The sequence below is a fragment of the Anopheles arabiensis genome, chromosome X, assembly GCF_016920715.1.
Source record: "Anopheles arabiensis isolate DONGOLA chromosome X, AaraD3, whole genome shotgun sequence".
NCBI classification, from domain to species: Eukaryota; Metazoa; Arthropoda; class Insecta; order Diptera; family Culicidae; genus Anopheles; species Anopheles arabiensis.
The window spans coordinates 11300830-11317881 of record NC_053519.1 but is presented as its reverse complement, the minus strand read 5'-3'; positions in this window follow the sequence as shown (position 1 = coordinate 11317881).

Genomic DNA, 17052 nt, shown 5'->3' with positions numbered 1-17052 from the left:
ACAATAGAAATTGTTTTATCGCTGTTTCAAAGTGCTGGCTCTGCTTTGCGAAAAACGAAATAAACTAATAATAATAATAATAAAGAAATGAAATTTATACGTGGTAAAGAAAACACTGACGAAAGCTTCTTGGTTCCGCACTGGACAAACACTCGCCACCATCACGGGCCGCTCTCAAACGAGTTTCGCTCGCCCCTTCCCCTGTGGCAGCTCAACGGCTTCGATTACTGTCATGGGAAATGTGGAGTGAACGCCCCCGGGCCGAATGGACCGTTTCGAAAACGAGTTTCCACTTCTCAGCACACACCCACACACACACACACACACACTCGACGTTGGATTTCACATTCTAATAAAATTTTATACACTGTTTGCAGAGGAACTTTTTAAAGATACATCACGTTTCTAATATTGTTCGTTGTTTTGATTTTTATTTTCCACCGATTCGCACTCCCGTTGCCTTGCCTCGTCGTTCCTCGCTCGCACAAGCTGAAGAAAGGCTACTGACGATTGTTGTTGTTGCTGCTGGAGGGGTTTTTTTTTTTCGTGTCGGTTTCCGGCCACTGGAACGGGCCACATACTACACAAAACTGCCCTCCCTGCATGGGAAATGGTTAGCTTCTTCCGATGGTCGTTTTTTTGCGTTTTTTTTTCTTTTTCGGTCTGCTTCTGCTGTCTTCTGTTGCGTCGGTATTTTTCTTTGCCTTTCCCCTTCCGCAATGCTCGTGCTTATGAAGTTTAGCTTTCCTTATTTATTTGCGCTCCCTGCTTCACCGCCCGCCCGCGGTGGTGGGAAGATTAATTTTCCTTCCTGATGCTGCTACTGCTGCTGCTGCTGCTACGACTGTCAGTCCTCCCTCCCCCACCCGTTGCTCGCTTCGAGATGTTTGAGTTGGTTTTTCGGCGCCGAACCGGGCACACAGCATTTGAGACGCGCCCGAGCCGAGATGCGCTCGATTGCATACATTCAAGGGGTAAATTAATTTTTGGGAAAATTAATTCTCATTAAAGTGCAAGTTTGCCCACCGATGACAGTGCGCGTATTGTTTGGCGGGCGCGCACCACCCTATCGTTGCACGGGAGGTTGCAAGAGTAAACAACAAACCAAACGCTCTTTGTGCCGTTCTAGCTCGCGCTGTGTGTAGCAAAGGGAAGCTTTAACTGCGCCCGGACACAGCAGCTGCAAAAGGATTTCTGGAGCAGCGTCTTGCTGGATGGGAAATGGTATGCATTTTAAAGCTTATAGTATAACAGTGGTATAACAATTTCGGGTTTTTTTTTCTGTGTGTGTTTATAACTTCTTCCACCGCAGTTGCTGATGGTTCGCGAAGACATTCAAATTAGCTTAAAATTCGATGGCCCCTTGAGTAGGAACACTCACGGCTAGTTAAATAAATAAACATACACTCCACTCCACTGACTCATATCCCTTTGGCGCTCATAATTTCTAATGTAAAGCTTTTCAATAATTTAAATTCAAATCCTTCCCTTAATAGAAGCACGTCCCTACCCCTTGTGCCATTCTCGAACGTCACCAGCCACTGGCCCCTTCTCATTGCGGCCTCATCTCGTTACCCTTTCATCTCTTTATGTGACCGAAGCCTTTCTCCAATTTACCTACCGGCGGCTCCCTTTCAAACGCACCCTTTTACGGGACGGCACTTTTCAATTACCCCACTGACGGCGCTCCACGCTGTCGGGCGCAGGCACAGGCCGATGCAGCCCGGCGTTGCATCACGAGCAATGGGGCTGGTTGGTTTTACATATTCAGCTTCCTTCTCACTCGGCGTCCTACCGGAACGACGCTCTGGTAGGACAGCGCTTTTCCTGTTTTTCCTTAAAAAAAAAAATAAAAAAAAGGTTCAACCGAACCGAGTCAGAAAGTGGCAGGTTTGCGCAATCGAAATTTTCTAAGCCTCTGCTGTGGTCTGCGTTCTGTTCGGCGAATGGGTGCGGGGCCTAAATGGACTGTATGGAGCGATGAGGAAGGGGAGGCAGGATGCAAAGGCAAAAAGACGAAATGCAAAAAAGAAATACACACGGCAAGGAAGTGGCCGACTTCTGACGATGGTGGTTGACGCTTGTGTGTATGTGTTTCCGCTTTTGTGCTGTATGTGTATGTGTGTGTGTGTGTGTTTGTGGGTTGTATGCCACACATCTCCCGGGCCCGGTTTCGGAGCGAAATGAAAACGACGCCAAGGCGACACTCTGCAGGGGAGACATGGGAGGGTTAAAAATTGTGCACGCTGCATCGGAGGGCGAGGGGGGGGGGAGGAGGGCGGAGGAGGAAAGCAAACCCCCAAATCAAGACCAATCCCGCGAGCGATTGGCATGAGGGGAAGCAGGCCGGCAGGGGGTGAATGTGGAAGTTTCCGGGCTCGAGGTGGATGTGGAATTTTTTAATCTACTTCAGCATCGGTTTTATCATCGCCAGGGGTGCAATAAAAAATAAATTTGCTTTTCCTTCTCCTTGCCCTCGGAGAGCGATGCGGTGAACGGTGGCGAGATGGAAAAGGACGAGCCGGTGTCAGGGCAACCCCAGCACTAGCCCATGTATTCGATTAGAATGGCGAAAGACGTTGAAGTAGGCAAACAAAGGGGGGGAGACAGAAAAGTAGCGTGTCTTTAGGGCGGCCGAAGCTGGTCGAGTATTGCGCCTGAAGGTATGCATGATAAATTTCACACCATGCGGCTCGTGATATCGTAGCCCACTCGCGGGCAGAATGTATGTCTGGGACGCGTCTCAACACGCACTTCGCTTTCTTAGTGCTTTGTGTATGTGTGCGTTGTGTGGTGTTATGTTATATTGTAAACGTACTGTATCAGTCTAACGCATTAAATCATTGCTTCGGTCGTAATGATGGAGCAGTAGCTGAGAGAGTCTCATTCATTGTAGCTGTGCTCCAAACAGGAGGTCCTTATGTAAAGCAATTTTAATGAATAGTGTTCATCGCAGCTTGATTAGTTTCAAAATTGTTTGTTTGTCGCGCCATAGATATTCGATTGTTTACAGCTGTCTTTTCTTATTTGACTCTTCTTTTTTCATTTTAGGAGAAATTAAATGATTTTCTCACTTTAGGAGATTTAAAATGCCTCTTCATTATGAGCATTTCAGGATTCATTAAAACATGTGATTTTGTTTCCAATGTTTAAAAAAATTCAGCCAATTGGCTAAGATTTTGAAAGGACAGTTTTATGTGACTGATACGCAAGTTGTCGGAAAGTATATATGAATGTTTGACGGGTCAAATTACAGCTATCGTTGAAATACCATGTTATTATACCATGTTATATACAAAAAAACGCAAGGATATGGTTTTAATTAATTATTGTTTAGTGGGTTGAAGATTCGAAAATAGAAATACAAAAGATGATAGTCTTTTACCCATTTTTTTGTAAATCGCAAGACTATGCTCTGGTATGCGGGATGTAGGACAAACATTTTTGAAAGTTGTTACCTGTGTCCTAGACATAAACAATGGAAAAAAAGGAAATTGCTATCATTATTGGCCAATATTATATATTAAATTGTTTTTGGTTTTGTAAAACAATATTTTCATTCATTTATATCTCTTGAAATACAAAATTTATAGAATCTATGAAAACAGCTAATTCAATTAATTTGTTGAGAAATAACGAAGCCTGCGGGCGTTATGCGGCCGCAAGTTTCTTCTGTGCGGCCCGTCAAACAATTTTGAAAAGTTTTATAATGACGAAATTTAAAATTTAAGGCTTACATAAAAAGCCTACTAGCCGCAAAAGGACAAATCATACGATGAAATTCTTCCATTGATTCAGAGTTTGCTATTCATTTTAGTGCAACAATTTGAACTACACACTTTACTTTTGATTATTTGATCTACAGTGGCCGGTAAAATAAAGTGAGCACTTTATTACTTTACTTTACTTTACTACTACAATTTTGCATATTTTTCTTCTTTTTTTTCGTGAAAAATGAGGTTTATTGTAGTGCCTTTTTTGAAACATTGTTCGTTACATGCTTATGAATGTGCAGTACCCTATCATGGCGATAGTGAAAAGTTTGTTATATGAACTTTTTTTTTTTCAAAAAATTATCAAAATCACTGTGACAAAATAATGCTATATGTGGGCAGCGTGGTTTCAATTAACGGTATAATGAGAGTTAGTAAAAAAAATAAATATTCCAATAGGAAGATTTTTTTTCAATCAAATCTATGAAAACTTCTTGAATGACCCCCACTGCGACTTAATTTTGATCCTATCCAGATTTCGTGTGCGATTTTCGTTGTAAGTGTGGTGAAAATGACGTGATTAGGATAAACAAAATATGTTAAAGCTCAGAAATGCTGTAAGGAATAAGAATCAATCAATCTGTAATTGTAAGAATCAATGCCAAATATGTGCAGATGAAAAAAATATTTTTTTAATCTATTTTGAATTTAGTGATTTTCATCTATTTTGGAAATTGAAAAATAAGTAAAATTGTTAGTAGTGGGCACTGTATTTTGCCGGCCACTGTACATACGATTTTTATTTTACTGCAGTTCGGCAAATTGTTCCTATTTTTTTTTTTTTGTCAGCAGAAAGTTTAGTAATCGTTGCAGTAAAGTATTTTTACTGCACCATTCAATAACATTATATGTTGACCAAAATGCTGACAGCTCGTTTACTGAAATCATAGCAAAGCCATTTTGATATTACCGATTGCTCAGTAATTCATAGCAATCAAAAAGTGGTGAGAAAAACATTCAAATTTAGTTTTTTTTATTGATGCACAGAGAGGTAGTTCGTTAAGTACAATATTATTATTGCAGCACAGTGGTGTGAAGATTTTACACACCCACACAGCTGCCAATTCTTACAAAATAATCCCAAAATCTCAGCTGAAACTCTATTGGGATGCCTGTAAGCGCCTATTCCAAATCAACTTTTTGCTCATGACGAGGAGGCGGGCATCGTATTATGTTTTGATTAAAGGTGTACACAGCAAAATGTCTAAGTTTGCTTAATTTTTTTTACTGAGCTACAAGCTATCCAGTAATAGATAGTTTTTCTAAAATCCAGCACAAACGTCACGTTATTGTTGGTACTCAGTAAAAAAATGACTAAATGCATTTCAGTAAAGTAAATTTTACAGAAAATTTGCAAAATCATTGTCATATGTTTCGTTTCTCTGGATGTCAGCTACACAAATTACAGAAAATTTAGCAATTCATGCTGTCTAATCGACCTGCCAATCAGAGACTCAAAACATAACGCTATACCCACTTTTGGCAAGCGCTTACAGACGCGTACACCCTGATACAATTTCAGGTAAGATTTCGGCTTGCGGGATTAATTGGAAACGATTGGCAACCGTGTGATATTTTTGTTTGATTTTGTTTGAGCAAGTTTGATTTTGATTCCAAAGTCTCTCTCTCACTCTCTCTCTCTCTCTCTCTCTCTCTCTCACGCACACACACACACACACACTCTCTCTCTCTCTCTCTTCACTTCTCTCCGTTGTCAGACTTTTTTGAGTCTCCAAGCACACCATAACAGTACACAACAACTCCGGATATTCGGACAATTCTCGATCAACTACTAATATGCAACGATTCCCTGCAAACTCAAACGCTAGAAACCAGGCCAAACCTATTTTCAATCTCTCCCAGAAGCATCTGGCTGCATCTCAAGCACAGTGTGAAGCTATAAGTAATTTTCTCTATCGTCAGATACCGAACCGAAAGGCCTAAAACCGGGACCTGTCATCGCTCTCCCCAATGGCTAATCCCGAGAGCTACCGGTGTTGATCCTTAGCTAAATCCTGCTTTACAGAGCCTAATGCAAAGCTCGGCTACACCCTACAGCGCCTACCGGTGGCACAGAAGTAAAAGGGAGAGAAATGTACAACCGAATTGGCAATCGAGCTTCCGGTGCTCCCGGGTGTTGCCCCCTTCCCTACTTCACACCCGTCGGAACAGTGTGTCAGTCCTGGATGGGGCAATGCTAATCTTAACCTTTTGGCCGGAACCTTCTCTACACGTTCCGATTGAACCATGCAACATTTGAATAAATAAAGCACCGAAAACACAGCTCCCAGTACCATGCTTGGGCTGGGCACTTCCTGCGCCGTGGAAAAAGAGCAAAACTACAGCGGGCACCGTTTGCGGTGTGATGGTGTCTATTTTTGCTTTTTTTGGTTATTTTATTTTTCTTCATTTTCCTTAACCGAACCGTGAGTTCTTAAAGGCTCTGGAAGGAACGATTTATCACTTGTTTTCGACCAGCCTGTCTGTTGTGGCGGTCATGCTTGGGTGCAGCACAGGAATGGGTGCAGAAACGCAAATCTAAACTAGTGGTCAAATGCAGAAACGTATTGTCGAGCCCGTGTGGTTAAATGCAGGGTTTTATATTGCATCGTGACAGGATAGGATTTATTACTCTCTGGGAGTTTTAATGCGGGTGCCTTCACATGTAACAAATAAATAAAAAGATTAATAAATAAATAAATAAATAGATGAATCAATGAATAAATCAATCAATCAATAAATATATCAATAAATAAATTAATAAATAAATCAGTGAATAAATCAATAAATAAATAAACAAATGAAGAAATAAAGTAATCAAATAAAAATAAACAAATAAATAACTATATAAATGAATAAATAAAAAGATAAATAAATAGATAAATAAATAACTTTATTATTTAATAAATTAATAAATTAAATATAACAAGCTAACTAATGAAATAAACTAATTCATGAAGGGATTAATAAAAAAATAAATAAATAAATAAATAAATAAATGCATCAATAAATAAATAAAAAGATAAATAAAGCAATAAATAAATTAATAAATACATAAAAATAAATAAATTAATAAATTAATAAATATCAAAATAAAAAATTATAAATAAATATTAAAATTTGCAGATTTGAACAAGTATTTCATATAAGTGTGTGTATGAGCTTTACGCTTATTTCTTATATCTAAAATACATTTATTGTTTTGATAAGTAAATGGTGAATATTTTCAACCTTTGACACAAAAAATGGCTTCACAATTCTAATTGAAGCAAACACTCTGTTAGTCTAACAGGTTGGCTGATAAGTCCCCGGTCTAACAAAGAAAAACACCTTTTTTTGACAAAATTCGTTTTTATCATTCAACCTAGTTCCCTTCAAGGGCGATACAACGATTATAACGACCTTCCAATTTTTTGATACCATTTTCGTAGTACTCCTTCGGTTTTGCCTCAAAATAGGCCTCAGTTTCGGCGACCACCTCTTCATTGCAGCCAAATTCTTTCCCTGCGATCATCCTTTTGAGGTCTGAGAACAAGAAAAAGTCGCTGGGGGCCAGATCTGGAGAATAGGGTGGGTGGGGAAGCAATTCGAAGCCCAATTCATGATTTTTTGCCATCGTTCTCAATGACTTGTGGCACGGTGCGTTGTCTTGGTGGAAGAACACAAAAGTTGCTTGACAAAAGACGCTCTGTCTCACAAACTAATTGACATACAGACGACAAATTTTGACACGAATCATTTGAAGGTTGGTACTATATAAAAAAAAAATGCATTTAATACTAGCGGCGCCATCTATGTGTCAGACCGGGGACTTATCAGCCAACCTGTTACATTTAAAGAAGCGTACCCCTGCAGTAAAGGGAAAACTCAATGTACTCGGGTTGCATTAGACACTTTTTTAATCGTTAGTGCTTTCTTTCCGTTTGCATGTCTCCTGCATCTTCCCATCGACTAGCAATGGGCCCCTTGGAGCAGTCTTCCGGGCTCCGAGCATCCCGTGCTGGGTTGGCAAGTTTATCAACCAATCTCATCCATATGTATGGGGAAATTGAATCAGAACGATATTATCATATTCTAGGCCCCGAGACTGGGGCAGCCCCATTTCCTGTTTAGCAAACTCAACCTGACTCGATAGAGCACACCGCCATCTACAGGTATCTCTTGGCTGCCGGATGAGCCGGTGAGTTCGTACGGACTGTGGACCAGTTTGAGCTACATGGGAAAGTTTCAGTGGGCATGAGCGGGTAAAAAGTATTCTAATTGCATCTAAAGTGTACCATTTGACAGCTTAGACTAATATTTCCATGTTAGTTTGCATATGGACTGTATGAGTTTAGCAAATGCGTCGGCTTGTAAGTCAATTTTGTGTTGACGTAGTACATTACTGACAGCGAAAAGCATGTCGTTTGACATATTTACTGGAAATGTCAACAGGAGGGTGGAGATATCTTAGTGCTATATTCCTCACTCATTACGAGTCAAAGAGTTTCGAGAAATTTCTAGCACTTTGAAGTATTTCAAAGCCCTGTTCGGCATTCCCAGGCAACTTCAAGCGGGAAACAATGTGGAAACTATATACCGAGACAATGTAGCAATCGTAGCACCACTCAGCATGCCAAACCCATCACACGCGGGCCAAAGCCATCACGCTAATTGATGTCTGTCTAGTCATCACAGCACTTTCCTTCAAAAAGTGCAAACTACACAGCTGCCAATATGCCATTATCTTTAAAGAGCAAGGTGTTGGTGTGTGTGTGTGTGTGTGTGTGTGTGTGTGTGTGTGTGTGTGTGTGTGTGTGTGTGTGTGTGTGTGTGTGTGTGTGTGTGTGTGTGTCACCCAAGCACTACAATGTGTCGGTGTTCTTCTGGTGTGCGAGCACTTACCTAGCGTGGATTGTGGTTTATGCTTCTTTTTTGCCTCCACTCGTCGCTGAAGTGCGCTGCCAGGAAGCCACCAATACTAGCGAGGGAAAATGGTTCCCGGTTTGTGCCTATGATTGATGGCTTTCCGCTCGAGGCATCGTGCAACAATCTTCTAGTCGCTAGTAGTCGGTTAAAGCCCTGCTTTGCGATTTTTTGTGCTGTTATTGGGTTGCCTAACCCTTGAAGTAACTGTTGGTCCCAATCACCCGCCTCTGTCGCTGTGGACGTGTTGAAGAAGAATGGGAAAAGAAAGGCGTGATGAAGACAAATTTAAACTATGCAGCACAACAGCAGCAATGAAAAACAACAAAGCGGGTAGCAAAAACTCATAAATCTTTTCCCAGTGTTTTCCACCACCATTTGGCAGCTTCCCGGCATCCGTTGCCCATGGCTTGCCCACTCTCGACACGACTCGCTAGAAGATGTACTGCGAAATCCAGAATGAATGAAGCACACAGCAAACGTCAAAACCTGCCTCCCACTTGTCAGGGTTACTCCGGACCATTTGTAGCTACTAAGCATCGACGCCCGGTCGGTTCAATTTCGGTCCAGCTACTGTACGTTGTCCCGAGGAGATGTGTTGAGTGCGTGGCGTAACGAAGGGTCGGGTTGCACATCCAGCCGTAGCGCTGGTCATGGTCAATTGATAGGAAAATTTGCATCCTCCCGCGTACTTCCATGCTGCCTCCAATGGGCAATTATCACCATTGTAAAGCCATCTCGAGCTCTCTGACGACTCCTCACTGCCGTCGATACCGAGTGCACGGGTTTCATCGATTACTGTACACGAGGGGGTGTGAGTTCGTTGCCAAAGTTGTACGTTAAAGCAGAACAGCGAGCTCCGGGGAGATAATCCACCTCCAACAATTAGCAGCAACAATGAACAACATCGACAGTTAATACTACCATTACTACTACCGGAGCTTTGCCGAGTCACCGCAGCTTAGGAGGATGGAGCCAGCCATATTGGTATAGTTGCCGGAGTCTGCTTCTTGTGGCTGTCTGTTCGTCCAGCATGGGAGGGGGAGGCATGCGGTCATTGAATACACAAGCCCGAAGGCCCGGTGCCATCGTTTAATCCATCGCCTCAGCGCGTCCGCTTTCTACCCTGCTTCGCTGCCTGCCTCGACACGACGTGTGCAGCCTAGTGGCCTTACCGAATCGACACTACACAATCTATAATTGAATCAAATCGGCTGGAGAATTGTTTTCGCCTGCTCGCAACGTTCGTGTCTGTGCGTATTTGTGTGGCGGAGCGGCTAGTACAAGCAGTAGGAGTTTATTTTTGCGACCGGTCCCATAGATTTATGGCAGCTTTCCGCCTTTATGTCTGGCCGGTGCTGACAATGGCGGAAGCAGGAATCCTGTTTTGTCCTCCCCTTGTCGCGCACGTGTGTGTGTGCGAATATTTGTCGTTCGGTATGTTTCGAGGCTTTTGTTTTTGTTTTGTAGCACCACATCGACACCGTAGCTTTCGAGGTTGGACGGTTGGATTCTCTTTTGCGCTCACTGTGTGTAATGAATGTATTGGCCTTTTTGAGGGGGGACCAAAAAAAAAAGAAATAAAAACAAATACAAATACGCAAATCGTGTAGTGAGGATGATGGACACCTACCACGATGGTACGGAGGCGGGCATAGACGTAAGAGTACATCTTCCCTTTGATTAAAACTAGTCACGGTGATGTGATAATACGCTATTAAACCACAACTACAACCAGATTTAAGATACACAGCACCATCTGGAAATGCTGAATATGAGTCACTCAAACCAAGCCACTGGTCCGTACGCGCTTAAGAAATCGTTTGCACGGCGGAAATAGGTTCGCGATCATGAACAATTCCAACACCAAGACTTCTTCCAGCATCTTAATTCAATTGGCATCTTTTCCCAATCTGGTATAAGTTCTTGAATCGGAAACGGTTTGTTATAGGACCATAAAAGCGTAATTTTTGGCGCCAAAAGTGGCGTGTTGTGTCTTTGCGGAATACAACTCACATTTATGCGACACAAGCCGTATTTAAGTCTATTGCTATCTATGGCATACTTTGTATTGTACGCGGGATATAGAGATGAATAACAATAACATACGCAGTGCGGAGCGAGAGAGAGAGAGAGAGAGAGAGAGAGAGACAGATCGTATAATCTCTTTCATGCCGTGATCCTCACCGAAGACGTCACACGATGACAGCCCTGAAGATAAGAGAGCGGTTCGAAAACAACAGTGTGGTATATATTTCAGGAGTGCAACATGGTTTTGATTAGTTCCACATCTGAGATAGGTTCGGTAGCGGTTTTAAAATCGTTTACCGTTTCCAATCTATTTCAAAACATGGTTGGATTGAAAATTGGTTACAAAATCTGGTATAAGTCGTTTCCAGGAAAAGAATAGATTGAGAATAATTTGTGATACCGGGATAGTTATATGCTATTCCTAATATAGCTGGCAGGACTTCCTGTTGTAGGTCTGTATTATTTTCCTAAGGCAAATAGGTTAGATCTGGTTAGATTTGACCGATCTAGTAGTACAGCCGTCAACTCGTACGACTTAACAACATGCCCGTCATGGGTTCAAGCTCCGAATAGACCGTGCCCCCATACGGAGGACTGGCTGTCCTGCTATGGAAAATAATAAGTCACTGAAAGCCAAGCCCCCACTAGTGGTACAGGCAGGTCTTGACCGACAACGGTTGTTGTGGCAAAGGAGAAGAAGAAGAAAATATGTTAGACGTTTGTTCCGAGACTGGCACAGGTTCGGGAACAGGTCTAAAGTTGTCTATAAAATTTGTTTTCAGCAGAATCTCTTCGTTCTCTAAAACATATTCGACTACTAGTGTACAGTGATGACTTCCCCATTTTTTCCCTGACAACGCCAAATGTTGTTCCTTATTTTTCCATTATCTCGTATATCGTTTAAATGCACTACATTGAACATTGAAAGGATATAACTTTCGTTATAGCAGGCTCTTTCCCCATTGTTTCCAAACACTCCGTCCCTCGCCAGACGGTGAGAACAATTCCTTTGATGCCTCCGTGAACCTTTCAACATTCGGGCGATATTTTTTCCTTTGTTTCTGCTCCAGTTTTCCAGCACGCACAAGCTCACTCGTTTCCTCCACAATGCTTCCTACATATCGGCTGGTACCCGCAAAGTGTAATGTGTAACGGATGAGCTGCATGTGAAGTCATGCCGGTATCACTTTGCATTTCCGGTGCACCAGCAAGCCTACCACCCACCCCGGGCGTGCAGCTCGCGATGGAAAGTTACCGTGCGCGTGGATGGTGTTCCCGGTCCACCCGGTGCCGTTGTCCAGGCCGTCGGCGCTATCTGGCACGCGAGGGAAGAATTGTTAATTACTAAAGTTGCGCATGGCCTGCGAACAGCAGGTATCGGTACCGGGTTGTAAAGCGAGCTGTAATGGATATTGGTTGCAAGCGCACGACCGGAAGAAAAGAAAGCAACAACAGCAGCACGACGGAGAGCGTGGAGAGGTGTGAAGTTCGCCGATCTGCAAAACTAGATTACACAGCACGGTGGCAAGAAAATGCAGCAAATCGCTGCAAACACGCTTTAATTCGTATTTTGTTTGGGGGAAAGCGGGCTCGTTAGCTTACTTTGAGCGAGGGTTTTTATTTGATTTCGCAAAAGAACTAAAAAAAGTCAGGCTAAATCTATTGCTCCCCCTGAAGCAACACAGCACTTGCTGGAAGTTCGCCGAGGAAGTTCGCTTTTGCAATTATAACCGTAAGGAGATTCTTGACCTGGGTTAGGTTTTATGTGTGGCGAGAAGAGAGCGAGAAGCGAGTGTCTACCATGACCTCAAAACGAGTTCACCAGGAGTATCTCGAAGCAATTGTTCCAGAGTGGAACGCCTCTGAAGAGCGACCAAACTCGGTGCGCTCAAGTTTGATGATCCTTGAGAAAATTTTATGAACCGTTTCCGGTGAGCTTCATCCGCAAAAAAGATGAACCATTTCGGCAACACTTAGTGGTCATGCTGCCGGTTTGGAGGACATATTTGATGCAGTTTTTTTTTTTGCCTTCGGTTTTCGGAACAGACATTGGCCACGTGACCTTAAGCAAAAAGTCCTGGGACACATTTGGCCACAAAACAACGGCCACCGCAATTATAAACAACACTTTAACACTAGCTTCTGGGTGCACGGGATCTCTGGTTATGGGTATTTGCCTGGCGAGCTCTTGGGCTCTTGGTTGCCGAAATCCGGTTCAGCATTTTGGACAGAAAGTTTTTTAAGCATGCAGTCACGAGTGCTGGCAACCGGTGCTCGTGACTGCAGATAACATAAATTGTTTAATCTCTTTACTTGGTACTTGCAGTTGGAGTACAGAATAGAGTGTTGCTTTCAGCGTTTTTAAAATAACCGTCCTTTTGTTGTACGCTAAGAACTGAGTGTGACATTTGCGGCGGTTTCAAGATGACATTGAATGTAGGAGAGTTTTGGCCTTTCCCAGAATAGTGTCTGTTCTGTTTGCCGGAAATTCCATAAAGCAACACACCCTACGACTGCAACAAATCAAGGGTTTAGCCATAGAACGGACAATAGCACAAGCAGCGTCCATTTTGTGGTTCATGTAATCGAGCTGTATGTTTTCGCAACTGTCGGTATCCATCTTTCGGGGCTGTTGCCCGCCTGCACTGCCAATTCTGACGGTGCATATTTCAATGTAAGAGTTAACGACCACCAAACGGTGCCAGACTCCGAAACAGAAATGTGCATTCGCGTGTAAATTAAATCGTAAAGAAGTCTACACACTCCAACACTTACAGGAATAGAAGAGAACAAAAAAAAAAACACACACTCACAAGATAGCGCCATCTAGGAGGGGTCGCAAAACTACCGCACGAGGCTCGGGCTCGTCCTGTTGAACCTTCCAGTGCGGCTCGTGCCAGCACGGTGCGGCAGTGTACAATTGAACGTCCCTTAAAGGGGGTAAAAGCGCCCGGGTAATATACTACACCATCCCGGAACCGAACCCCGCCTTGGTCGCCGCTCCGACCAAGCCACCCCAGCCGCCAGCTCCGATGGATTCGAAAATAGCACAGCCCCGGGGAGCGAAAAAGCGAAAAGACAAAGTGAAACTTATGTTTTTAATAAAATTAATTTTTATTACACTCTCACTACCACTTTTCGGTGTTAATTTGCAGAAAAGACCGTGCGGTAAAGGCTGCGTCGACAAGCGCCGCCACCGTCGCTGTCGTCGTCGTCGTCGTCTAGCTGCAGCGTGTCGCTACTCCACTCCATGCATTCCCCGCGCCCATCCCAGCCAAATGGTTGTGCATTGTGTTTGGGGTTTAAAGTGTGAAAATGAGATCGAAGGAGAATGGGCATCATTACCGCCCGGTAGGGAGCGCTCGTACACACACTAGCACACACACACACACACACATACAGTGCTAAAAACTTGGAAAGTTCATTTACACGCAGAGACAGACCGCAGACCGTCTGAGGCGGGGGATACGGTTTTTTTTGCAAGTGTTTCTTGTACCGAGATGCTTGTGGTACTATCGCAAACCGGTGACAATGCAATGAACTAACACATTTATGCTCCAGCTAGGTGAGTACGAGAGGCTGGGGGTAGAAAGGAAACGGGGAAAATGGGTGCTCCAGTTTTGTCGGTGGATGTGCGCTGAGCGTCTTTGTCGTGGTGAGCGATAATTCGGTAATTAATGAAACCTCGCGACGTCGTTGCCGAGGTGAAAGTGTTTCGTGTGCGCGCGCCTGTGTGTGTGTGTGTGTTTGCTATAATAAGGAGCGGAGGGGTGAAGGGCGAAGGCAACACAGTTAATTGCTTCAAAATGTTGCCAGCGGGAACCGGCAAATCAAGAATCAATAGCAACGATCTGCCAGCGTTTAGTGAGGTTATTTCACGCTCCACCGCACGCCTGCGGGGCAAAGTTTTTCTCGCATCCTGTTAGTATACGTGTGTGTGTGTGTGTGTGTGTGTGTTTGTTGCCGTTTTCGTTGTATCAGCAATCAGCAAAAACAATGCAAGTGCAATGGTCCACTAAAACCGGGCACAACACTTTAACTGCGGACTGCTAAACACGAAAGCCCACGCGTGCGGCAACCCTCGTATACGTGCAAGCGCAGGTACACCGCGACTCAATAAAACTCTGCCCAACAATTAGCCTAATTTATCATCCTTCCGGTGTGCCGGCCATTCGCCTGACCGGGTCCCGTTTGTACTGAACGTCTTGCTACATAAATACACACACACACACACACACACCAACAGGCCGACCTCGAAAAGTGCATCCAGCGAGCCGGCCATGCCGTTCGTGGCTTTCTGGTACGAATTTATTGACCACCAGATAAGCCATCCAGCGCCTGGCCGTACTTTGCGTTGCAGTAAAAGGAACAGCATTATGGGTTGTGGTGTAGGGCCAGTGGTCGACAAACTCCCGGCTTGGCTGCCTGGAAGGCGGCTGTTTGCCTTCTTCGTACCCATCATGCATTTTGACGCAAAGTTTATCAATTTGGGATTTTTACGTCTAACGCCAAGGACTCTGTGGCACAGTTTGCCGACCACTGGTGTATGGCATGCAAACACACACACACACACACACACGCACATCAACAACCTAACCGTCGGATTGCTGTTAAAAACACATGTACCATGAATGTTGGCAAATTTATTGCAGCCTAACAGCGTACGGCAGCAGGGCAGCAGCTTGGGCGGGAGTGAGAGCGCACGAGTGATATCAATTTATGCACCCGCGATGCAGTTGTTGTAGCAACGACCTGAAACGTTATCCACTCTCGCCCATTCTTTCTCGCTCTCTCTCTCACACACACACTGTCTCTATGGCCCCTCGGACTCGACCGGTGTGCACCATTGTTGCAGGCCGCTGCACCGGTTGCATAATCGGTTGCAACTGAATAATGCTAATTTTCCAATTACACGCAAATTGGCAAGCATTTGAGCTGGCCTTACCGGGGCATAGTTATGGTCTTCGGGCGGTTTTGTAATACGTGCGCTGCCCAAAAATATCGACGAATCGCACAAACGGGAAGGGGTGGCTTGCACACACACACACACGCGCTTACATATACAGGCAGGTACACTGATTGGGATTGGAGCACATGAAATGCAATTGGAATTGGAATCATTCGCAAGTCAGCAGGCTAATAAATCAGTCAACCGAAACAGACAAACAAACCAACGAAACAAAAACAAAGCAAAACCAAATAAAACAAAAAAAAAAAAACAATTCAGGCAGACTGACAGCTAGCGGTGGGAGCTGTCAGAAAGCTGACGACGGGAGGTTATAGAGGAGATTAGTAGCGTTCGTTTTTATTTTCCAACACCGTCTCCTCTCAGCTTTTTTTCGAAATGAAATCAAACGTTGGTACGTTGGCACTAGCTGCCCCCACGATTTTGAGGAAAGTTTTTATCTCCCCGAGGATACTGCGAATGTCTGCAGGACTGGGCTGGTTCCGACTGCGGACAGGTGCGGTGGTGAGGGAGAGCGTTGGGATTTAGACCCCCGTTACGCAGGTTCAACGGCCGAAGGGTGACTGATTCACTTCACGGCACATGGGACGCCCCGGGAATGATGTAAAGGTGTGAAAGTTTTTAATTTTACCTTCGGGAATGTGCAGGAAAGGTACACCGAAGGCAATTTAACGATTTTTAACGGCTGCACCATTGGTATAAGAAAGTGGCGAAGATTTAAAGATGTTGAGGAATTACAAGATAGCAGTTTGAGAATGGTGGGGCTTTCTTTAATCTGTTTTTTTTTGTTGGCTTAGAATAGTAATAAATGTAAGAATTCGTTTTGTATAGTTTTTCCACTGACTTCAGATTTTTTTTGAGGAACATTTATGCATCTTTAGTTGCAGGACGACTTCTTACAAGAGTTCTTGCTTTCCAAAAAATGTATAACTTATCCAATAATACTAATCAATTCAATATGCTTCACCATCAAATGGCACAGTATCTTCCGGACTCCGCTTCCATAAGACATTCGATCTGTGTCAGCTTAATCCACGATTTGCCGCACGATGGCAAAACATCAGTCCACACAGCCCGAATGATACCTGTACGCTCCAAGATATCCAGCTCCATAAAACCCAGCTAACACAAATTGATTGAAACATCCTTCAAAGAGTTATGAAAATTGTACGCACCGGGTTGCGTTCCACCCGCACGGGGGAGAATGAAAACTCTAAATATCAATGTCTGTCAAACGTCTCGGTTGATTACCGTCTCGGGTACGTTGGGCTTCCGGTGAGCCGCCAGTTCCGAATGGAACGTGCGCAAATAGAGGATGACGGATTTACGGTATCGTTATCAAACGAAATAAGATTGAATCGACCGAAATGGGAAAGG